Source organism: Chinchilla lanigera, unplaced genomic scaffold, assembly GCF_000276665.1.
Source record: "Chinchilla lanigera isolate Chin_1 unplaced genomic scaffold, ChiLan1.0 scaffold00017, whole genome shotgun sequence".
NCBI lineage: Eukaryota > Metazoa > Chordata > Mammalia > Rodentia > Chinchillidae > Chinchilla > Chinchilla lanigera.
The window spans coordinates 25,367,664-25,393,722 of NW_004955418.1; positions in this window are offsets into that span (position 1 = coordinate 25,367,664).

Below are 26,059 nucleotides of genomic sequence, written 5' to 3' on the forward strand. Positions count from 1 at the left end.
CCAAGAATAACCCAGACTTCTGAGGTCCATGAAGCTCGGATTTAAGAACAGTAGAGATTTTGTTAAACTCACAAAGCAAAGAATATTAATTGGGGTTGATAATTGCTGGAAATACTCTGGAAAGGTAGAAGAAAGCTCTGCAGGGAGAAATTACAGAAATCTACATGGGATTTCCTTTGGCTTTCAGCCTGAGAGAAAATAGCTGGTAGAAAACTATGGACTTAATAGGTAATTACTGAAGAAACTGAAAGTCCAATGTGGGGCACATAATTATCAAAAACTTTCTGTCAATATTTGAACATGTACAGAGACTTTAGAAATGATAGAATTAGAAAAATATATCAAACTAGATATAGTAAATATGGTTAAAATTTTTAAAATGAGCATAACAAATAAAATATATTCCAATATGAGTTATAAGAAAAAAGTATTTTCCAATCTTAAACTGTTCAGTACTTTAAGCTAAATAAAGACTTGTCAGTTTTAACAGTACTTTGCACACTATCAAAGAAGAGTTATGTGTGATTTCAGTGCAACAGAACTTAGGCAATGCAGTAGAACTAAATAAGTAATATATATTTGGAAGAAAAAGTAAAGAGTTGAAAAGAATTAACAGAATCTTAGTGAATAGAGTGGGGGAGGGCGTTAGGGAAATAAAAGCTAATGCCTTTCTAATTAGGGAAATTGCAAATATGTATGTTGTACATACATAAACACATATGCTTGCTATATGAAAATATATATATGATATCTATATAATGAATTCTACATGGACATTTTGGAGATGTTGGGATGTTTGAGGAAAAATACAGGAAGAAAGCAAAAAAAGTTAAGGAAAAAGGGAAGCCTGAAAATTGTCCACATTACATGAAAAATAGTATATGACAGATACATGAAGCTAAGAAACGAGAAAAAATATATAGAAATGTGACCAATTTAAATTGTTGAATATTTACAAAAATTCCTAAAATTTATTAAAGTAAAAGAAGGAATGGAAAGGTAAATAACTTTTTTTCAGAAATAATATTCTGTAAGTAAGTAATAAGAACGGGACGACATCTTGCAATGCCGCAAAGTAGTATCAAGCTAAATCCCTCCAACAGGAACAGCAGTCCAAAGAAATGAGAGCTAGTTAATAGATTGTTAACAAAAATTTAGAATATTTATTGTTAGTAAATATGTGACATCTGCTATGAAAAGACTTAAAAGATGTTATTTAGATTAATGGACCACCCATAGAACCTCAGATCTACATGCACGATTCGAGAATGTTGGAAATGGTACAGTTTTCCAGACACACATAATAATTTTACAGTGTAAGAAGCATTTGCCAAATATAGTTGTTTAAAGATAAAAGCAAAATAACAGGTTCTGGAATTCATCAACTTGAGCAAATTAAAAACGTTGTAGAGGGAGATAAGAAGGAGAGGAGAGGAAGTGGAAGAGAACATAATTAAATTCTGGTATGTGTTTGTGCCAAATTTCCAGGACAGATGTAATGATGTTTGCAAACATATACTAATAAAAATTAATATTAAAAACAAAAAAGTGACATATAAGAAGAAGGATTTAACTGGAAAAATATCCTTGCAATTTTAGTTAAGTTTATTGGTACATTTTAGGTAAAAGTAATGGTCACACTCATCATAGGAAATTGCACCTGTACATAATATATGCTGATTCCCTTTTCCCCACTCCCTACCCTCCCTTCACCCATCGTTCCCCTTCTAAATATTTACAAACGTTTGTATGCTTTCCATACTATATGTGAAGTAGCATCATGGTAAAGGTGGTAAGATAAGAGTGCACGATGTAGTTTAAAGGGTCTTAGAAAAGATAAAATTGAGTTTTAAAATATTTGAATAGGACAAAACAAGCAAAAAAGGAAAGAGAAAGAGATAAAAAGTCACTGAGAGAAAGCAGTTTGGACTGTTAATAAATAAGTGTAATTATTTGATCAATCTTACATGCCTATCTCTGGTTATATGTAAAACCGTTTTGAAGTTGACATTATGTAATATAACAACTATTGTTAATATCCTATCACCATGTTTTGAAATTCTGTATCATTTTTATTGCTCTCCATGCTGCTTTGTTTATGTATTTATTTTTGTTATTTTGGTTTTTTAAATGAAAAACAAATTTATATGTATATGTAAGGATAACTGGACTACGTGTGTTGCTAATGTCTATGGTTTATTGAGAGGAACAGTCAATGCTTAAAATTTTCTTCTTTTGTCGAACAAATTCACAGCTTTGAATTTGGTAATGAGAATGTCTTATTTGAAAACAATATGCAGTATAAGAACCATTGTTGAACTCCTACCATTTTGTATGGTGAAGCTCTACATCATTTCCAATGTTTTACTTATTTATTTATTTTTTACTTGTTACTGTCTTTGTTTGATCAATCTTACATTCCTATGTCTAGTGGATTAAGCAACTTTGTTGAACATAGCAGTATGTAATATAGCAACCATCGTAAATTTCTCTTTTTTTTTTTGAGGTCATGTATCATTTTTGTTGTTTTTGTGTTGTTTTAAGTTTGTCTTCATTGCTATTTGCTAGGTTTATAATTTTTAAAATAAAAACCTCTAAAAAAAGAAAGCAGTTTAGGAGAAGACACATGAAAAACTGTATTAACATATGTAAAGAGAATCAGTTATCCAATAAAATTCAAATATGGTCAAAATGAATTTATAGAAGTTCAAATTACATATCATTACATTACATGAACTTTATTAAAATAGGGTACGTATAAATTGTAGAAAATACAGAATCAGTAATACTGTAAACTTTAGTGTCTATATAATCACAAAATACTGAATTATCAGAAATAGAGACATTTAATACACAGAAAATGATCAATTAGTCCAGATGTACAGCAATCTTATAGTATCTTTGTATGCACAGGTGTGAAATGCATTTAAAAGCTATATAAAGTTACATGTACGTCTACTGGTACTAAAGATGAAATTTACAAATCTCTGCATCACCAAAGTTTAACATTCATCTCTTAGAAGTTTACTAAAGAGAAAGATAACGTTCAAAGAGTGTTTGCTATAGAAGAAGATCCAGTATCAGATGACTACTCCTCCCTTTTCTCCCCAGAGGAAGGAGTGCCGTCAGAGCTGCCCATGAGCTATGCTTTCAGGGCAGTTTGAATGTACAGAGTCCACCAAAAATTGTATACATCAGGAGAGAGAAAACTTTATACTGTACAAATATTTTAATACTAAATTTATAGAGACCTCATGAGATTAATACAAGTTATGTTTGTCCTCTACAGTGACAAGAGGTGCTCAAAGTGGTGGCCATGAGCTTCCCGACGTTTATTATTACCACAAACTGCTTAAGTGTGTAGACTTTTTTTGGTGGACTCTGTATTTGAAATAACTGAATTGATAAAAAGTGTTCCTGCTTATAGCATAGATTTATTTAGGGAAAGAATAAAAGTGATGTTATGTTTATTATTTTAAACAAAAATCTCTGCCTCACTAAGTGCAATGTTCATTTAAAGTAAAGCTTTGAAATTCTTGACTCTAGTTCTTCAACACTCTGTTTCTTGGTATATCCATACATATTCTCACAGTGACAGTTGAGCTGTTGCTTTGATCTAATTGTCAGTGAATATACCATATCTCAACTTAACGTTATTGAAGCAATAAAAGCAAATTTCTTATCTTTGTAAAACCATACGGAATGGTAAGAAAAATTCTAGCTTTTCAAAAGCTAAGTCTCAATCCACTATTATTTATAAATAGCTAATTGTCAGCAAGCCTATAAATGATTCTAGATTATATAATGGAGTCTCAAAGTAAATACTGCCGAAGAAGACATTTTCACATATCCTGATGAATGTCCTCAGTTGATAAAGTGGCAGTAGATTTTGAATTGAAAACATAAAATCTGAGGGATAAACAATTTACATTTCCTAGTATCCAAATAATATGCACCAGGTGGTGTTGTTATTACCAGATTAAAGTTATGGGAAGAACAGCAGGTGGGTAATGAGATGTGTTCTGAACCAGAAATTTCTTACATTCTTTAATAGTAAATCTATTCTTATAGAGAGTGTAGAATACTAGAGGAAAGTCATAACTTTTAAAATGTGATAACCTTTGTCACATTTGAATTAGCTCACTTGTTACTGCTTTATTCACTTGCATGTTTGTATTTAAATGACTTATTAAATACTTGTGAATTAAAATTTACTTATTATCCCCTTATGTATCAGTTTCTTTCTTATGAGTCTGCACCCCTGAATTATATCCTTCTCAACAGTGTAATCTAAGTTGCCCTGAGTCAAATCTCCCCCTTGTTCAAGAGTTTGTTTTTCTTTTTCTTGTACTTCTCACTGTCAATACTGATTTTGAAAAAAAAAAAAAATTCCCAAATAAGACATTCCAGCATGACCATCATTTATAAATAAGTCAGAACATTATTATGTGTGAACTTTGTGTTGAAATTGGTCCAAATCCAATTTTTTTATTTTATGGTGTTACAGAAAAAAATAATGAAATCTTAGTTTTTGGCCAGGGAAACAATAACAATATAGATTTAATTTTACAAATGCTTATTTTTAATTTCCTAGTCAATCAGGAGAAGCAGCTAGAATTCGTGTCTACATTTGTGCTCTGTCACCCAAAATTTCTAGATGTTCTACCACTTGGCATTTCCAGGGGTGTGTTTGCTGTGCTACCCAGCCAAAGCACTTCCTAAAATAAGTAGACATCTTTAGGGGCACCTTTCAGTCTGTCCCAGTGGCACTTCTGTATGCTTAGTCTGAAGGTGGCCACATCCCCAATAACTGTTCCTTATGATGAAAGATTATCTAAAATTGATAATTCTGAAATACTCTTTACATAAAACCTACAAACAGATTTCATTAGATACCAGAGATCAGATTCTCTGAAAATCCAGACCAACGCTTAGTCGAGAAGAACTATGTCAAGGTGATATCAGGGACTGATGTAGAGAGATACCTACATGGCCTGATAGCACTCACATTATGAGTGTTTTGAAAAATTCTGCTGAGAGAAAGGAGCAAAATGTGAGGTGAGACAGAGGAAAAAGATGTATTGAAAACAAAATGATCTAATTTTGCTATTCACAATTAATTATCATATTCTAGAATGTCTGTGAACTTTAATAATGCTTGTTTCTAATTCCCTTTCTTTCCTTTTTGAGCACTGGTGACCAAATCCACAGGTGTTCTACTATCAAGCTACATCCTCTGACTTTTCATTCTATTCTTACAGTTTTTCTAACTCAGTAAATTGCCCAGCCTGGCCTCAATTTTGGGAACCTCCTGCCTCAGAAGTTCCTTCTATAGCAGTGGCAGTTTAGACATATGCTACCAAATCCAACTCTAATTTTCTTATCGAAACAAAATTAGCAAATTATAAGGAAAGGAGGATTTCACACAAAAATAAATTCTTAACAGTTTTCAATGTTAATGCATTTTTGAAATATGTCATAAATTTTTAATCAAAAACAGTAACACTTTCATGAGGAAAAGTAAACTTCAGGTATTTGAATTGTCTTTCCCAGAATGCATCAATTAGTTTATCACTCATATCTGAATAGAATACTTTGTATCATGGGTTTGATGCAATTTAGATGTCAAATTAGATCTGTTCATTTCAAGTGTTGTTTATGCTGTTTTTCTATAATACTCTGAGAACTCAAAGAGAAAGGAAAGTAATTATTATTTCTATAGCAAAATTATATAGCACATAAATTATGACTTGTCACTTTTCGTTACTTTGTAATGACTTTTTAAAGAAATGTCTATGGTCGCCTACACTTTGTTTTGACTCTTAGATAAGGGAACACGGGTTTTATGAATACTGCTGAGTTCACAGAGGAACTGTTCACCTGGTGATGAGCTATGATTCCCCGAGCTATGCATGTCAGATGGCAACTAAGGAATCTAATATAAATGGAAGAGATATCAATCATAAGGTTTAATATGGAAACTAGGAAATTTTAATGCAAAAATAGCCTGAAGAATTTCATTGGATTGTATTCTTAACTATAGCTTTCACTTTGTGTCCATTGATCAGAGTCTGATTCACAAAGTTAATTAGCATAATGATATTTCTGAAATATTTGTTCATTTCTTATCTGCTCCTTTCCCCACTCCTTTTTTCTAATTGGTTGACTTCTGTGTTTGTTGCATGTAGAAACAGTAAAAGCGGCTCCTATTACAAAATACTTCCCCGCAGTTTACCAATGACCACTGGGTTTGAAGACACACTTGGGGAACATTTGCATTCTGCCTTAGGCTGTCTCAGTTGACTTATTTCCAACTCATACAGGAGCACAAAGTCAGAAGACATAACTAAAATTTAGAATTTAAATTTCACTGCAATATTCTTGCAATGTGATATGTAAGGCCACAAGAAAATACTTAATGATGTTCAGGAAAGGTTGTTTGGGGTCAGTAGCAAATCCTTCAGCAGGGATCATTAGCTATAATGTGATGCAAAACAACATAATTATGTCTAACTTAGAGGTCAGAAAATAAAAGAATAAAGGTAAGTTTTGTGTTGATAAGAAATCATTGGCATTTCTTAGAAACTTTCTGAAACCAGTAATATATTAATTACATATGCACAATTCCTTTTACAGAAGAGATATATATGTAAATATGCTAAAACAAAAAATATATTATGAACTAAATACATTAGTATTTTAAATATAGGTAAAAGTATGGTAATTTAATAAAATTGAGTATTGTATTTTGATGCTTAAGAGGTCCTTATCACTATAAATATGAACTTCATTGAACCTTAACATTTGTCAAGTAGTTACATAGTTCCATTTTACCAGTGAATAATCTAAATGAAACTTTGAATTTGAATTTGTTACCAGATCTGCATGGGATGCAGCTCATATGTTTTCCAATATGTCATAGGAAAAGACACTCCTGATCTCTCACATCGTCAATAAAAACTAGTTCAGTTAAAAAATTAACAATTCTCCAGTAGAGCTAACATTAAACCATTCAAATGTTGATGTATGAGCTCCAAGTTTCTTCCTTTCTCTATTTCTTTCTCCCTTTCTGCTCACTTCAGCATTTTAGAAGTCATTAACCTCCTAGGGAGCTGCTGAGAGAATTAACTAATCAAATCAAAGAAAGTGTCACCATGCCTCTTACAAGAAATCACAGTAACCAAGAGGCTAAGGAGGCTGATGGATCTATTTATTGAAAAATTTGGCCTTTGTTAAATATTTTAGGAGCACATTATAGCCATAATCAGCATAAAATAGGCCGATCATTAACTACAACAGACTCCCCCAAAACACTTTTCCATCAGGATGGATCTACTTTTAGGGAAAGTTCTTCACTCCTTCTTTTCCACAAGCACAAATGTTACACTGCCATATAGAATGAAGTCATAGATCACACTTCATTTTCTCACAACATTCACAGAGTTTGTTGCAATTACTTTAACAGATGTGTACTGACATCTATGTATATACTAACATTTTTATGTACTATTATACTACATAAATACTAGTACTTATACTAATACGACATACTTATATTAGTATAGTATTTACATACTAACATTTATTTATATGTCCATGTGAGAAACAAGCAATAAGTAAAAAGATTCCAATATGTTACTATTGTTTTGTTAAAATACTTATCAATAAAAGCCCATAAGGATGTAGACATTTCTCAAGAGACAATTTAATGGCATAACACAGGATCGCTTCTGAGTTTCCACTGGCTGGGTGAGTAAGCCCTTGTGCAGATGAAGAGAGGAAAAAGCCCAGAGAGAGGTGGGAGTGCAGGCCCCTAACTTATAAAGTGAATGGTTGATTTTGCCACTAACTTCCATGATCACTGAAAAGACTTTAGATATATAGGCAGGATTAACTGAATTTTTAAAAGAAACCTTCAAATCACTTATGTTCAGGTGGTACTTGCAATGTACTAAAAATGTGTTAATCCCTCTATTCCAAGATATGTACTCCTAAAAATAATTTTCTTTTATAGGTATTAATATTATTAATGATTTTATAGATGAAGACAGTGAAGCATTTCAATCATCTTCCAATTAGCACTAGCAAAGAGGCAGCCACACTAGGTCACATCCTGAGTTTCATAATGGGAATTTAGAGTGTATACGTTGTATAATGCCCAGCATGTTGGACTGGAGGTTTTCATTCATTTCTTCACACACTCAGTATTTCTTTTGCATTTGCACAAAGCAATGGATTAGGTGTCTTCAATGTACCAGACTTGGTACAAGCCTTGCTCAAGGGGGCTATCTGCAAAGCAGTGTCCAGGGTGCTCCTGGGAAGGTAGCCTCACTGAACTGGACATCCCCTCGAACCAGGGATTAGGTATTCATTCTGCTGTGCAGTGAATAGTGTCTCCCCGCAATTCATACGCTGAAGTCCTAAAATCCAGTGTCATGGGTTTGGATACACAGCCTCTGGGGGAAAATTAGGTTTAGATGAGGTAACAGGGTGGGCACTCACGAGGATATCAATACCCTGAGGAGAAGAGATTGTGGGGATTGCCCTGTCTGTGGTGCAACAGGCTTCTAGCTTGATCTCAACATAATAAGAAACTTACTCTTGTTATTAAAACTTTTTATTAAAACTGTTATTAAAACTACTGTTTTATCACCCAGCCTACTGTTTTGTTACAGCAGTCCAAGCCAAAGAAGCCCCTTAGTGGGTCTAGCCTTAGATACCTACTACATCTGCAGAAATTCATGAAACTTCAACTGTCTTACACTCTCTCCAAGGAAGTGCTATGCTGATTTTCCAAGAGTATTATCTGTGGAAGGACTTTTGTAGAACTTTGAGTGCATGGTTCAAGAAAAGTATGTTTGGGGCACAAAGAGAGATCCACTGTAGTACTTCATTTAACATATTATAAAAGTTGTGGGACGGGTTTGACTTTTCCCTACTAACGGAGTTTTTGCTGATTTTGTTTCATTAGATTGTAACTGATTAGTATTTATCTGGTGAGTTTTTTTTAGTTATGTGAAAATCAGAAATGTACCAAGAATATCTGAAAATTTGAAGTAGTATTTAGAAAAAAATTATCAGAATACTGGTTTTTCTTGCAAAATTGCTCAGACTATTCCAATGAAAAACACTTTGATTAAAAAGAGGTTTATATTGATTCAAAACACCTGAGGATTGCAATCCTATAAAGTGCCAGATTCTGAAAAAAGAAAGGAAACTAAAGGTATTACTTCATGCTAAAGTTAGTGAACAACCTAAAAAGAAATATGCAGAAAGTTCCAGAGAACATAAAAAGATTTATGTTTCCCAAAATCAATCAAACTAAGCAATTATTTCTTCCTTGAGTGACAGAGTTAATAATTTCAGTTATAGCAAACAGGGATCCAAGAATTCGTATGGGCAGGGGATGATTGGCCCAGACACCTCTTCCCAAGACCTCTTGGACAAATGTGGAACAATTGGACCAGCCACAAGACAAAGTCTGTAAGAATATTATTAAGAACATCAAAGTAAAGACTGAAAGTGGTAGAGAGAATCAGGTTGGTTAACACTTCTCCTGGCAATAAATTTGCCTTGCAGATTACTTACAGTAATAACATGTCCTTTTCTACAATACACCAAAGGCTGGACTTCTGTGAATTTCAAAATTGTTTCTAATACATTATTATAACTGTTTTTCATTGGTGTGCTGGGTGATACCTTTTCAATTTTACTTCTTATTATAAATCATAAAATGTTGTCAGTAACATTTGAATAAGCAGAATCCAGAGGGAATCTATTTCTCTTTTAAAGATTTAAAATTTCTGTCTTGGTTACTATTTTGCTGAGACAAAATACCTGGTCCCCATAATTAAGGGAGGAAAGGTTTATTTAGCTCAGAGTTTGTGAAGGTTTCAGACCATACTCAACTGGCTCCAAGGCAGAGTGGCACACAGCAGAGGGCAACAGTTCTTGGCAGTGGAAAACAGCAAAAGTAGCAAGAGCAAAAAGAGAGGAGGCATAGCAACAACCTCTTTCTCTCCCTTATATTGTATGCAGGGTAGCAGCCCCAGGGCGGCTGCAGCACTCACACCCATAATCCCAGTGTCTGACCATGAATCAGTCATAAACTATAGAAGCCCCATGATTGCATGAGGCTTTGGGGGAACATCCAGACACAAATCATAATATTCTACCCCTGGCCCCGCAAAGATTCATGTACATCCACGTATGCAAAAGACATTTTAGTCCATCTCTAAGATTTACCAAAGTCCTAACACTTTCAGCATTGCCAAAAAGTCCAAGTTCCAAATCTCCTCCAAGATCTAAGGCAAACTCTTAGCTGTGAGCCCCTCTACAAATGAAAAGTTAAACAATTCCAGCACTCAATGGTACAAGATAAACATTATCATTCCAAAGGATACAAATGGGGATTCAAATGAATGGGACCAAAGCAAGTCCAAAATCCAGCAGGACAAGCATTAAGTCTATAGTTCCATGGCCAGCATTCAAAGCAATCTGTGGTAAATTGTGAGCTCCAAGGGGCTTTTGTGATTCTGCTCCTAGGGCACTTCTGGTGGTTACAGCTCCCTCAACTTCTCTCTTAGGTCTGCTCTGCTCCTTCCTTGCAACTTTCCTTAGACAATTCATGTTCCTGACATTTCCAACCTTCTGGGTTATCCACTTCACACTCACAGCTTCACACACTGCCCTCTCAGGGGCACACTGCCTGGTCTCCCAGGCTTTTTGAAATCTAGCCAGAAGCCTTCTTAACCTCAAAACTCTTGCATTATGCATGCACCTAAAACCAGCACCACATGGATGATGCCCAGGTCTGCTGCCAGGTGGAGCAGTAGCCAGGCTTTCTTCTTTCTTGGCTGTAGAGGTCAAGTGCCTGGATTACTGAGTACTGTGAACCTGATTTTGAGGAACAAATTCTCTATGCTGGCACCATTCTGGAATGCTAGTTCCTTGATTTGAACAAGAACTAAGTGTAAAGATGGCACTATGTACCATACCATGTAGGAGATTGTGAGACTTAGTTAGGTTTGAGGAGAGTGTGCATGAGCAAGTTTCACCTACAACAGCATGCTAAGCCTACTGTAGAACCTCAAAAAAAAAAACAAATACTGGTTACTATTGCACAAAATGAAGATGCATTTATACTAAAGTCCTGCATCTGAGAAAACTACGTGTGACTCATATCTAAGCCTTCTGAATGGTGTCTGTATCAGTCAGGGTTGTACTGGAGAAACAGATACAACACAGGATGTACAGATTATAAGAAATTACAAGACTGGCTTACGATGGTCAGTCAGAGAGTTGTATGAGGAAGTGTGAAGAGGGTGTCTGCACACTGAAGACCGATGGAATCAGTCCAGGGTCTGGAGTTCACTGCAGAGTTCCGTGCAAGTCTATACCAGGAGGCTGATAAGTCTAAGACAGAAGGCTGAAGGATCCAAGTCAGAAGCCAAAGACTGCACTAGAAACCAGGAGACGAAGTCCAAGCTGAAGGTGAAGACTGGAGCTCCTCCAAAAGGAATGGAAGTTCCTCTGTCTTTTTTCATTTCCCTTTTATATTATCTAGGTGATGATCCTCCCTAGGGTAGCTCCTCTACACCCTAGGATGTAGAATTGCTGAGCCAATTGCTGAGCCAAGGTTAGTTATGTTTCTAAACTTCTCAAGTTGACATAATCAATCAACCACTACAGTGGCTTCAAACATTTGCACTGCAACTGATTATTGAGAATACATTTTTGCATGAGGAATTGGAAAACCCACAGAGTCCCATGTGATAAAGTTTGTTCCTACAAATATCTGATTCCATAAGGTGCATTTTAATATTTACAGTTTCATGTTTGAAATATTATTAGTGTTCCTCTACATCAGCTTTATATCCCCTTATTGAGTCAGGTCCTAGCTATGAAGAGAAAATTTCTAAATTTCTGTTGATTATTCAGTTTCTTTGTGTATTACCATAGTTCACAGTCAAATGATCCTTATGTCACAAAAGACAGGGTGTGTCTTTCTGTTTTGATGACAGGCCTGCACAGCTTCTGAATTCAAAAGACAGCAGATACCCAGTGACTAACCTTAACTAACTGTCAGTCTCTGATATCAGAACAAATTCTATTTGTGCAAGGTCTGTCAAGGGCATAGGTTTATCACCATATTTGCATGCTGTTGTTGTGGGTAATATATATTACTCCCACCTTGGTTAGAAAGCATGGTTGCTGGAAAGAAAATATTACTAGTAAGTATGTTTCAACCACTGTTAACCTAAGTTTATTTCATAATAGACCTTACTATGTAAGGATGGTACTTATAGTGACTTGTGTCTTTGTAATGAAGTTCAACTCTAGTGGTACAAAACACCGCAGTTATCATAAAACGTTTTCAAAGCTTAGTGTGGTTAAACTTGTAGTCTCTTGTCATACATGGATATAACAAAAAATCTGAAGGAATCCAATTGCAACTGCACCTGGTCAATGGGTTTCTGAGGTTCGCTGGATTCACACTGGGATAGTAGCTTGTCAATGACAGCCTGTGTTGCAAGCTTCCTCCTGAGACCCAGTGGTAGTCAATATAAATAGCAAAGAAATTTTTTACAATTTATATATGAATCAAGGTTTACTAAAATTATATATAAATATATATTGAAATATTATATATATATGTATATCTCCATATTATATCTAAATATTACATTTCTTATTTATGGAGATAGATCTATCTCCAAAAATAAGAAAACTTCCTGAGGTAACATTTGGAATGCATACATCCTGGGTGCATTCCCAAGATTGATTTACCTTTAATTTCACTAAACACATCAAGAAAATGGGATGGCAGTCTCTTTTCACTTGTCAGTGGTGAAGGCTTCTAAAATATCATTTTATCCTGCCTAAATTACTCAGCAGAATTAGTGAAAAAAAGATGTTCTCACATTAAGAAGAAAGGGGCCCAAATCAAAGGCTTTGTCCAGCTCACTCATCACCTTTGTACGCCTCAGCTGTGCCTCCAACTTGGGTTGAGCTTTGCCAGTTTCCCTGGGGATTATTTACACAATGCAAGGATTTCCAGGCCTTTGGTGCTACAATATTCTGCAGCCCTTTTCTCTTCGCTGCAACACCATAACAAAATTGTTGAGATTCTGGTGAAGGACACAGAGATAGCATCTTCACCCAAGAGTGCTCATGATGATCTGATGGATATCACAGTGTAAGAAAAGCCAAGCTTAGACAGCAGGAAGAAGTTATTTGGACAGTGTGCCTGGTCCAATTTTTGTCTTCATTCTATTCCTCTTGCATCACTACACTTGCATATTTGAGCACACAAACCCAACAGCATAAAAATGATCATGCATTACTAAATGGAGAGGTAGGGGAAAACTTAACTACAGAATATTATAATAAAATTTTCAGAAATCAGTGACAGAGGCATCACTAAAGTATTGGAAGATATATTTCTTCTCTTGCTGTCGATATTTACAAGTTTAGGGTCCAAAAATAACATGTTTATTAATTTATATCCCTGACATTTGGAAGTCTGACACGCATATCAGTGTAATAAAATCCAGCCATTTCTAGAGCTCTATTTCTTCCTAGAGGTTCCAGGACAGACAATATTTTTCCAAACTTGGTAAAATCTGCCCACATTCCTTGCACTGTTGTCCTCTTGGACTTCAATCCCTGTAAAAGTTTGTTGAATTTTTCACTTCTCATCACTCCGTCCTGGTCTTCTTCACATTTCTCCCAACTTTAAGAACTCTTGACTCTGTGGACCTCATGTATTTACCCACACAAGCTCTGTAAGGAGGGGGTGCTTCCACATAAAGTATTTTAATTCTTTCTTCTCCTGTTCCTCTTCTCTCTCATAGTTTTCACATGAGACCTTTTAACTTTAAATAGCTAAATGACAATTTTCAACTGTCCTCTGCAGTACACTACTACTAAATAAATTCTCAACGTCAATATTTAAACTATTGTATTTATAATACAATAAAAATATTGTATTATATATTGCAATGAACAACCATGCAATGAACATGCAATGAACAACCTAATACTCATTTGGACTTATATCGGACACACATATACACACATACATAGACACATATCTCCGTATATATGCATGCATCTAGGTAGGCAGGTAAATTTCTCTCTCCTGTCTTGTCTACTACCATTAATTTCCATATTAATTAGAAATTAATTTAAATCCTAGATTCTGTCTTAGAAAAGCTCATTGATTTCTCAACACTGATTTCAAAGACATTTAAAATAATTTTTAAATTGCATAATACTTTTCTTGTGTATTAATAATGCATAGAATTGATGCAGTAAAGATTAGTGTCAAGGCATATTTTAACATATAGCAAAGTATATTATATTACAAAAACTAAAATTATTTTTATAGCTATTATTTTATTTACCTCATTCAGTCTTCGTTGTGTACACTAAAAATTAAACTTTCTTAAATTGTTAATAATATGTGAGATAAAGAATGATATTAGTCCAATAACAACATAGACCTGTTTAAATCAGTGCCACTGTCCAAGAAAGTAGGTCTTCTTACAGTCATGCACCTTAGTTCATTTATTACTTGGATAAGGAAGAATGCAGTCACCTCATCATCTGGATGGAAGTTGTTGATATTTCTTTTCCTGTCTTGACTGTAAAGTTTTGTGAAGCTTATAGACATTTTCTAACTCACATAGAGACAGGAGTTGGAGTACATGACATATTTCCAAAAATCTGTGACATTTCTTCTAAAATATTTTTTGCTTTGCAAATAAACAGATTGTCTACTAGGTAAATACAGACACAAATTCCCTGGGAACAAGTAAAACAGATGTATGTTGGTGACACAGCCAATTAGATTAGCTCTGCCTCTCCTACACAGAGCCATGCAGTGATGCACTGATCAGTATTCACACATCCAATAGAGCACTCTTTGCATAACATAGGTTATTATGAAGTGGTATTGTGGATGTCAGATGGGTCCAGTAGATGATAAGTTACAGTGATACCCTAGTATGGATATTGCCATGATTATCTTTTCATTACCCTGGTTTCCAAAACTTTATTAGTATTATCATTATTATTATTGTTATTATCATTATTATTTTCATTATGTTACACAAGGGCACTAGTTCCAAGTAACTAGGATGATAACTGAAAAAACTTAAGTAAATAACTAAGTTAAGACAAACTCAAATTATTAATGTGCCATCTTGCTCTTGGAGTTTTTGGAGAAAAAATTTACATAGAAGCAGTGCCCTCTAAAGATTGAACTCTAAAACATACCTAACCCAAAGTTTTAAAACCACATAAGAATAGAGTAGTAAGCAACAAAGAATCGTGTTCACTGTTACATTAAAAGGAAGAAATATGATCTGCAGAAATGGAAATTCACTTGCTGTGAGACGTAAGAACTCATATCTCATTGAAGACTTGCCAACTTTGTAAATTCTTTAACTTCATATAGAAGTGTTCCATAAACTGCTAACACTTGTATTTAAATTACTCAGAAGAGATTTTAGAATGGTTTGTGAGTGACTTATGAAAGGACCATTGAAAAAGATCATTTTAGATTACCAAATTTAAAAAAATCTGTGGCCATTCACCCTACAGCCAGCCACATGGAATGGTCTGTGGGAATAGATCCCATTCTCCCTGCTATGTGATTTCAAACAGTAAGAAAGTTCAACTTTATATTGTTTTTTAAAAAGTGTTAGAAAATATAAGGGAATATAGGGTAGTATAAATTGATCCAACCCCTAATGATAAAGGGCAGTACTTAGCAAATTTTATAAATATCTTCATACAAAGCCTTCCTTTTTCTAACGTTTTTCTTCAGGACATATTTGACACATGAATAAAATAAATTGAGCAAGATAAACCACTGTAACAGTATTTTTAAGAGAGAACCATCAAATACAAATAGATGGCTTAATAAACTATGAGATAACTGAAATACACAGATTTTAAAAAGAATGAGGGGCTTCTTCACGTATTGATATATAAATGTTAAAATATATAAATAAAATATTACAATATAATAGATTACTGATGTTGTACTACTTAATAAATAAACTACAATTTTTGTATAACTACTATATAAATGATTTAAAAATGTTTTTAATCTATCTTTGGATTAAATGAACTGGTGATGTTTCTGAAAAAATATGTTCAACGAATATATGAGTAGAAAAGAAAATGCACTTATATCTTTTCTATTTCTAAATGTTGTTAGTTAATATTTTAAGAGATTTTAATTAATTTGCACACAAGTTATAAGAAATAATACACAAATATATTTTATATTTCACTTGATTTTTCTGTTATAGATTTTATAAATACTGTAATATAGCAATCAAGACTTTGACATTAATGCAATCCACTGAGCTCAGATTTCCTTTACTGGAATGAAATATTTGAGCTCATTATCTTAGGAAGGTGAAAATTCCATTTTAGCTTACACTTTTGGAAGTTCCGGTCCCAGATGAGCTGCCCTCTTGCCTTGGGCTCATCACAAGACCAGCCATGATGGCAGAGAGCAGGTGTTGGAGCCAGCTCTTTACCTCATGGTGGCTGAGATGTCAAGCAGAACCAGAGAACAGTCGGACCCTCTCAGAGAGGAGGCCATGTGGGAGGTCTTACCTCCCTGCATGCAGGCCATGGAAGGAGTTTGGAGTTCCCAGGTTTGATTTCTAGCTGTCAGGAGGTAAGCAGAATCTTCTGTCATCTGCGGTGGTGTATTGTTGCTCTATCAGAGACCCAAAGGTGATGAGGCCAGTAAACCATGGGTCAAAATTTCCAAAACAGAACAAAAATGAACCATTTTTAAAAATTATCTCGGGTATTTTGTTGCAGTAATTGAAAGTTGACTAACATACAGGTTTTATTTAATTGTAGTGGATTGATAACTGGTGGTCAACTTATAACCCCCAGCTGAACTAAGTGTGGTGTTGGGTGTGGGAGGCCCACCTGAGGACTGTTGCCAACAGCATAAAGGCAGACCTGGAGAAGATGAAGGAGGCTGTTGGGAGCTGAGAGAGGCTGTGGGGAGCTGGCTTTCCTGATGAACTTGGCTGTTTTCATCCTCCGAGGAGCTCGGGACCTCGCTGGCACTGAGAATGGCTTCAGTTCACTTTGGAGAGCTCTGGTCCTCATTTTGAGCATTGCTTCCTTATTTCGGAGGGGAAGATGGTGCACTGCTGGCCTCCAGGAAAAGCTTGCTGAGTTGGCTTCCCTAATGGGAACTCGGCCATCCTGATCATCAGAGGAGCTCGGGACCTGACTGTTGCCGAGGATGGCTGTGGTACATTTTGGGGGAGCTCTGGTTCTTCTGAGCATCACTTCCTGGCTCCAGTGCAGATCCGTCAGCCTGCTAACACAGGTCCTTCATCCCACTGGCACAGACTTTGTAGATTCCACCACTTTGGGCCTTCCCAGCAGATCCGTGAAATAGGTCTGCATGAGATATTGTCATGGGCTCTGGGCCTCCAGTTGGATTCATGGCAGGCATTGTTATGCGCTCTGGGTTTTCTGCTCAACTCATGTAGGACATTATTGTGGGATCCAGGCCCTCAGCTGGATTCCTTGGTCTTAGTGTGTGGACAGATTTCCTGCACTCTTTTGTATACTGTTCTTTGGATGACTATTTTAAATATTCATACAAAGTATGTGTCCTGTATTATGTTGTTCCCCTTGCAAAATAAGCCCCAAACCAACACAGTAACTTTTCTAGTTTTACTTCAGTGAGTGCTTGTATACATGTTTTATAGTTTAATAACTTCATAATTTAATAACTTATGGTCTAATAACTGGAATAAGTGCTTGTATCCTCCACCAGAGTCAAATTCTTGAAAATCTCAAAACCCTCAAGCATCACACTTACTGCCCTTTCTACATTCATAATCAGTCTAAACTTTCTTTCCTAATTCCCGCCTACTGCTATGCAGCCCTTCACTTTTCAAATGCTGCTACTTCAAAGATGTTACAAAAGTGAACTCACACAAGAGGGTGAGCAAAACACATAGAAAATTATATTTACTACAGTAAAAGACACATTTCCACAAATCCTACTGTCTTCAAACACACATTTCCCACCATTTTTACTATTTTCTGAAGCATATCTGGAAGTTCTCTTTCATGAGTTTCTTTACAAGTCATAGTAAAAAATGTGGTGAATTTTGCTGCCAAATACCTTCCATATTAAAAGGCAGGTTCTTTAAACATTCTGTATGCCATCCTCCACTTTATTCTCTCAATCTTGCATTGAGAGGATTGGGACCTTCCCCTAAAGTCAAAACAACCATTAAAGACAGCCATTTGGAATCAATTCAGGACAGTGAGGCAGCAATGGCAGTGCAGTTAAAGACACCCACAAAAGAGAACTTACAGAACTGCTTCAGGAGTAGCCAGATTGAGTGTGCTCAAAGCAAGAGGGAGCATTGCAAGGAAGATTAGTGGTTATGTGGGTTTAATGTAATAAAATCTTCTTTAAATTTGAACATTGTCTGCATTTGTTTATCACACCTCAAATAACATTTGCTTTTGTGGATGAGGTTGTCAATGTAATTTCATAGATGGATTGTGGATTAGTTAGGTTTGCATCACTGTAACAAATTATCTTATACAGGTTGTTTATGATTTAATATAGTGCTTATTTTGGCTTATGGTTTGGAGGTTCAAGACCAATATCAGGTAGCTCTATTTGTTTGGATGTGTGGAGAATGGGGCACAATTTGACTAGGTTGCAGATAGATCAGTAAGCATATTGCTAGTTAGGAAGCGAAGACACAGAATGGAATTGGAGTTGGAATTCCATTTTTGGAGCATTTCTCCCCTGACCCAAGAATCTGCCAGGAGTTCCCACATCTTAGAGGAGTGGACTCTTTAGGAGTTCCCATTTCAATATCTCCCAAAGCTACCACCACGGGGACCAAAACTCTGTATGTGTGTTATTAGGGGCAGCTTCTCCCCAATAAAAAAATCAGTAATATAGTGATAGAATTTTGTAACTGAACAAGGTTCCACTTTACACAGATACATACATAACACTGTATATGATACATATATAGTAATAACGGTCCTTGTGAAATTTTCATGTGATATTTTTGTCTGACTTTGTATCACAGTAATGCTGGCATTCTAAGTAGAGTTTAAATATATTCTTTGCTAGTTTGTGAAGCCTCTTGAAATGATTGGTAGAACTTACCAGTCAAGCAGTCAAATTCTGATTTTTTTTAATGGGTGGCTATTTATTACTAATTTAGTCTTCTTATTCATTAGTGATTTATTCAGATTTTTTTTCTTGGTTCAGTCTTGGTGGGTCACATGATAGCTAGGAATTTATCCATTTCTTCTAGATTATACAAATTTGTGTGCAAAATTATTCATAATAAACTGTTATAATTCTTTATATTTTATCACATTAATTCTAATGTCTTCTTTTCTACCTTTGACTTCATTACTTTGAGTCTTCTGCCTTATTTCCAAGTCCAAATAAAGTTTTTTTTTTATCATTCCTGAAAAGGAACTCAGTTTTTTCTTTAATTTTTGGTCTACCTTTTAGTCCCTATTTCATTTACTTCTCTTCTGATCTTTATTTCTCTTCCCTTCCACTTATGCTGGCCTTAGTGTGTTATTTTTTTTCTATTATTTGAGCCATAATGCTAAATTGTGTATTTGATGTGTTTCCTATTTTTTTACATAGATATTTATGTTATAAACTTTTCTATTAGAGCTGCATTTGGTACATCACACAAATATTTTTTATGCCACATTCTATTTTCTTTTATCTCCAAATACATTTAAATTTCCCTTTCAACTTTTCTTGACCTATTAGATACTCGTAAGGAAGTAGTTTATTTTCTACATATTTGTGAACTTTACAAAATTAGCCCTGTGATCAGATTTCCAACTCTTTACTATAATAGCCAGGAAATGTATTTCATATTATTTCAATTTCCTTAGATTTTCTAAGACATTTTGTCTAATTTAAAAAATATATCCTGCAGAACCTTTCACATTTGTGGAACTTGAGAAAAATATGATTTTAGTAGATATTGTATGAAATATTTCTAATTGATTATATTACAAAAAGTACATTTTTACTTTATATTATTCCTCTCACTTCTATAACATTCACTTAGTCAGTTCACATAACTTTTATTTCTCTGCTGAAATTTTTTTCAATTGTTAAACTTGTTTCACTAGTATCTGTAATTTCTTATGGAATTAACTTTAAGGTCTTCATTTCAAAACTTTGTCAGCCTATGGCAATACGTTATTCATTTCTCTTTTGAAATTTGTTTTTGCTTATTGTAGATGTGATGGTCTTGGTTGTGGGTACAGCAGGTGATTGGCAATTAAATTACCAACATTTCACTTATTATCTTTGCAAATTATTCCTCCTTTTACCTGACGAACTGAGTGATACCCATGCTCACTGGAGAAGGTGGCCCTCTTACCCCATCTCCACCAGGAGCTATTTGTCTGTCCATCTGCCCCTGATTTAACTAGTAACTTCTATTTATATTGCTATAGTCGGGTAGACATTTAATTTGTACTTTGAATTAAAATGAAATGCTCTGTTGTTTATTTTATTCCACAGATTTTCCCACATTTATCCACTGAGCTTGCTTTCACCTGATGCCTGTGATCCTTTGACTTACCTTCTCGGTAGAGGCTTTTGATTTCTTTTCTCTTGAGAGAGCCCCTTCCTACTTTCCAGCAGTAGAAGACAATCCAGATTTAACTTGTGTATTCTCTGTACCAGTTCAAGAATGAATCAGATGTTTCCAAAATGAGATCTGGTTACTTTTCACAAACAGTAAAATGGGAAACAAATATCTAGTCACCAGGCATGCTGAGTGGTACTGGGTGGCTATAATTATAGATATTGTTAACAGACAATATGAAAACATACATGTAAACATCTATATGTAATATATGTTGATGTAAACAAGCATATACACATATTTGTAAATAGACATCTATTAAGCTAATTATAAGTTCATATTTATGTCTCCAAATCTAATCTGTTATCACATGGAGAATTATATCCACTTTGCCTTGTTTATCTGCAACTTCCATTACAACAGGAAGAAATTTTGTTACTGTGTTTTCACTGTTTATTTAATTGTTGAGATGAAAAGAAATTCATGGCATATTAGGATTATTCATTTATACTCTTTTGGGAAACAACTCTATTAATGAAACTTCAATGCTTGTATGAAATTGATTTTGTCTCTACTCTGACATGTTCTACTTACATATAAATTGACTTGTCAGAATTTCCTCCAACCAATTGTATATTTATATATATCATAAATTACTTATATAGTATATATTAGTAATATATATATATGTTCATATTGGAGTAAGGTTATTGTCTCTCATTTAAATTTCATCCTAAGATCTCTTAGCCAATGAAAAACATTCTTTTTTTATCTGTATCTTTAACAGAGCAAAAGATTTAATTCTAATAATTGTCAACCTATTAGCTATCATTTTTTCTTTCATAAAGTATGCTTTTGATGACATATCTAAAAACTACTTACCAAATGCAATACCACTTGATAATTTTCCTGTGTTCTCTTTAGAAGTGTTGATTTTCTTTTCTTTTGTTATCTTTTAACTTTTTATTTTTTTAATTTTTTATTGTTTTATTTTAAAGAGAATACTTAAAAAAAGAGCAATAGCAATATAGAAATCAAACAAAGCAAGGACACTGAAGAAGATATGGGGTTTCAAACCAAATGATAGATATTAACAGTGGTTGTTATATTACATATTGTTATCTTCAGTGAAGTTGCTCAGAATACCAGATGTAAGAATAGAAGACTGATCAAATCATTAAAGGGAATAAGAAAATAGTACTTTAAAAGAACATTAGAAATAATACATATTTTCACTATACAAAATTGTAGGAATTCACCAATGGTTGTTGCAGTGCAAATTGTTGTCTTAATCTAAATTGCTCAGATTACCAAATATAAGTATGTGAAATTGGTCAAAATATATAAAACAATCATTAACTGTTCCCCTCAATAAGCCACCAGACATCAGCAGTACAGTTATGCCAGCTATCCTCATATATAAAATGCCAACCAGGCATGGTAGCACATACCTGTAATCCCAGCACTTGGGAGGCTGAGGCAGGAGGATCGTTGTGAGTTCAAGACCAGCCTGAGCTACAAAGTGAGCTCAAGGGCAACCTGAACTGCATGGTGAGACCCTGTCTCAAAAAGTCAAAAATAAAATAAAATAAAATAAAATGCCTTAATACTTTCTTTTTCTTCTTTCCCTCATCCAAGTTGTTCCTTCCTTTGAGCAATTTCTTTCCCTTTCATGTTATCTATGGTACATTTTGGATTGTATTTACTCTTTCATGATCTTACACTAGGGAGACAATATGATCTTTACACATGTGACTCCAATTTATTTCACTTATGAGTATGGCTTCTAGTTGCATCCATTTACCTTCAAAAGCCTCAAGTTTATCTTTTTGGTGGCTGAGTAATACTCTGTTGTATAACAGTGCCACATCTTTTGTATCCATTCCTCAGTTGACGGGCATTTGGGTTGTTTCCCAGATTTAGCTATGACAAATTGTGCTGCTATAAACATGGGTGCACATATATCACTGTGGTATAATGACTTTAATTCTTCTGGCAAAATACCTAGAAGGGGAATAGCTGGGTTAAGTGGGACTTCCAATCTTAGTTTTGTGAGGTATCTCCACACTGATTTCCACAGTGGTTTCAGTAATCTGCACTCCCACCAGCAATGAAGGAGTGTTCCTTTTTCCCCACAGCCCCTCCAGCATTTGTTATTGGTTGATTTCTTGATGATAGCCATTCTTTCTGGGGTGAGATGGAATCTCAGTGTTGTTTTAATTTGGATTCCTTGAATGACTAATGATGTTGAACTTTTAAAATATATTTATTTACCATTACGATTTCTTCATCTGAGAAGTATATATTCATCTCAGATGCCCATTTTTGGATTGCGTCTTTGAATTTTGGGGCCCTAATTTCTTTCATTCTGTATATATTCTAGATAGAAGTTCTTTGTCTGAGGGGCAGTTGGATAACATTTTTTCTCAATTCATGGGTTTTCTTTTTACTCTGTGATTTCTTTTGATGTGGAGAAATTTTTCAATAAGATGAGATCCCAGTTGTTGATGCTTTGAAGTATTCCCTGTGCAGTTTGGTTTTTATTCATGAACTCTCTGCCTACCCTTATGTAGATTTTCACCTACTTTCTCTTCCAGTAGATTTAATGTTTCTGTTTTGATATTTAGGTCTTTGATCCATTTTGACTTTAGTTTAGTGTATGGTGATAGACATGGGTCTACTTTTAGTATTCAACATGTGGAAAGCCAGTTTTCCCAGCACCATTTGTTAAAGAAGCTGTCTTTCTTTCAGTGAACAAAGGCCCCTTTGTCAAAAATAAAGTGACTGAGTGTGTCTGTAGCTGTTTCTGCATCTTTTAGTCTCTTCCACTCATCTTCAGGTCTGTTTTTCTGCCAGTACCATGTTGATTTTATCACAGTATCTTTGTAGTATAATTTCAAGTCAGGGATTGTGATGCTTCCTGCCTTTCCTTAAGTCATTTACTGTGAAAAAAAAAAAGTCATTTACTGTGTATCTAATGATAATTTCTGTGAGAAATATAAATTTTATATCACTGTCTTTTTGGTTAACCTGTGCATGTTCAGTTTTTTTTAGCACATTTCTTCTTTGAAATTTCTTTGCTTATTCCTGCAAGATTAGTTGATTTGTCTGGATCTGTCTCTGACCTCTTGCCTCTCTTCCATTGGTATATGATCCATTCTTGTTCTGATCAATTGATGTCAGTTACTGTACTTTTATAGGAAATCTTGCATCAGTCTGTCAAATCCTTTGAAATTTTGTCTCTCCCCTCAGGATAAGAATGGATGCTTTTGCATTGATTTTCATTCAGAGTTTTAGATCGGTTTTCAATATCTACATAAATTATAAATTCCTGGCAAAGAGGTTGACTTGGAAAGGAGTGGTATGCAAAAGAATCATGATTCTTGCATTCCATGAGCACTAAATGTCTATTCATTAATTCTGAGTTTTTTTTTTAAATAGAATTTCGTAGCTTTCTATTTTTAAATGCTTGGTCTTGTTTTGTTAGATTTATATTTATGTATTTCATTTCTGGAATTATTGAAAACATCCGTTTGAAAGTAATCTTATTGGTGAGAGTTTTACATCTCTTGTATACATACTAATTACATTCATGATGGAATTTCTATCTGCACGTGATGTACCTTAATTCTTTTTTTCCCCTTTTCTAATCCCTTCCCTTCAGTCCTCTCTCCCTCCCTTACATGGAATATTGTTTCTACTGTTTTCCTTGCATTCTTTTTTATATTTTCCCTGTTTGCTCCCTTCCTTCCCCCTCTGCACTTCCTTGTGTCCCTCCCCATTGAAACCTTTTCTTCCTAATGTAACATTCCAATTGCATTACAGTGGTATGGAGGAAAACATTTGTAAAATGTCTTTGCATCCTGGGATAATATATTGTTTCCTTATTTGTTCCCCAAAATGATTTTCAATACTGTAGTTTTTTCTTCATAGTTAACCACATTGTTTGTAAGGAGTGATATTTAAGTTTTGATATGCATCTACATAATGTTTATTTCTTTTTCTCATTTTATTATGTAACACGTGGCTTACAGCATAATGAAAAATAGGAGCAGTGAAAGAAAACATGTTTTCCTTGTTTTGTAGAAGTACCTATTTACCAACATTAAGTTTGATGCTAGTGGAGGGATTTTTTTCTAGAGGTTCTTTCTCAAAATTAAATCTCTCTTCCAAATTTGCTCTCTTTCAATTTTGTCAAGAAAAGGTGCTGGGATTTTTCAAATGCTTTTTCAATATCATTTGATATGAACATTCAATTATTTTTCCTTTAGCCTAAAGATGTTAGAAGGTTATGTTTCTTTATTTCCGAATTTGAAATTATCTTAATTGAAATTACTTCAACTTGATCATGGTGGATACATTGTTTTGAATATTTCAGGTTTTATTTGCTAATATTTTGTTATAGACTTTTACATCTCTGATAATAAGTAATACTCATTGTGGATTTCCTTCTTGAAATGCCTTTATGAGTTTTGGTCACAAGGTATTCTGGTTTCATCAAATGAGTTGGAAATCCTATTCTTTAATTTTATTCTATAGGAAATTATTATGGATGAAGGACATGACTTCTTTCTTAAATATTTGGTGAAATTCACCAGTAAATCCATCCATCTCTGGTACTTCTTAAAAAGTGATTAATAATTGAGACAATGCTCTTTAGTAGACTTGCAAGAATTTAAACTGTTTTTTTTGTTGTTGTTGTTGTTGTTTTTTTTTCTTGAGTTTCTCAGTTCCTTTAAAGCAGCTGGTCTACTGTGCATAAGATTTCAAATATGTGAGAACATAATTTTTCATGTATAATTTTAATGCTTTGTCAAAAATATCAGTAATATTTCTAATCCATATACTAGTTTATATATTGATGTCTTCTTCCTTTTAAATTATTTTTTATTCTTAGGAAACCTGACTGGAGATTAATTGATTTTACTAAAGTATTAACCAAATCTAAGTATTCTTCTTTCTTTCTGAATTTTAATTTATTGAATTCTAACCTAATTTTTGTGTTCTTCATCTGCCTATTTGAATTTTATATGACCCTCTCTCTCATTGCTTGCTACAGTGGGTTCTTGGCATCTTGTTTAGAACTTTGTTTTTTATTTTTTAATAGCATTTAACACTGTAAATTTCTCCCTGAGCACTGGGTTACCTGTATCCTTCAGGATCTGATGTGTTCTTTTGAAGTCTCCTTACCTTAAAATATTTACTAAATCTTTTGTGAGTTGCCTACTTTGAACTATTTAATTTGAGTGTACTATTTAATATTTAAATATTTAAGTATTTTTCCATCTTTTATCATTCTGTATAACTTTAATTTCCATACGTATAGAGAATACGTTTCATGTAATGTGTACTATTTTAATACTTTAAGATAAGCTGGGCGTGATGATGCACTT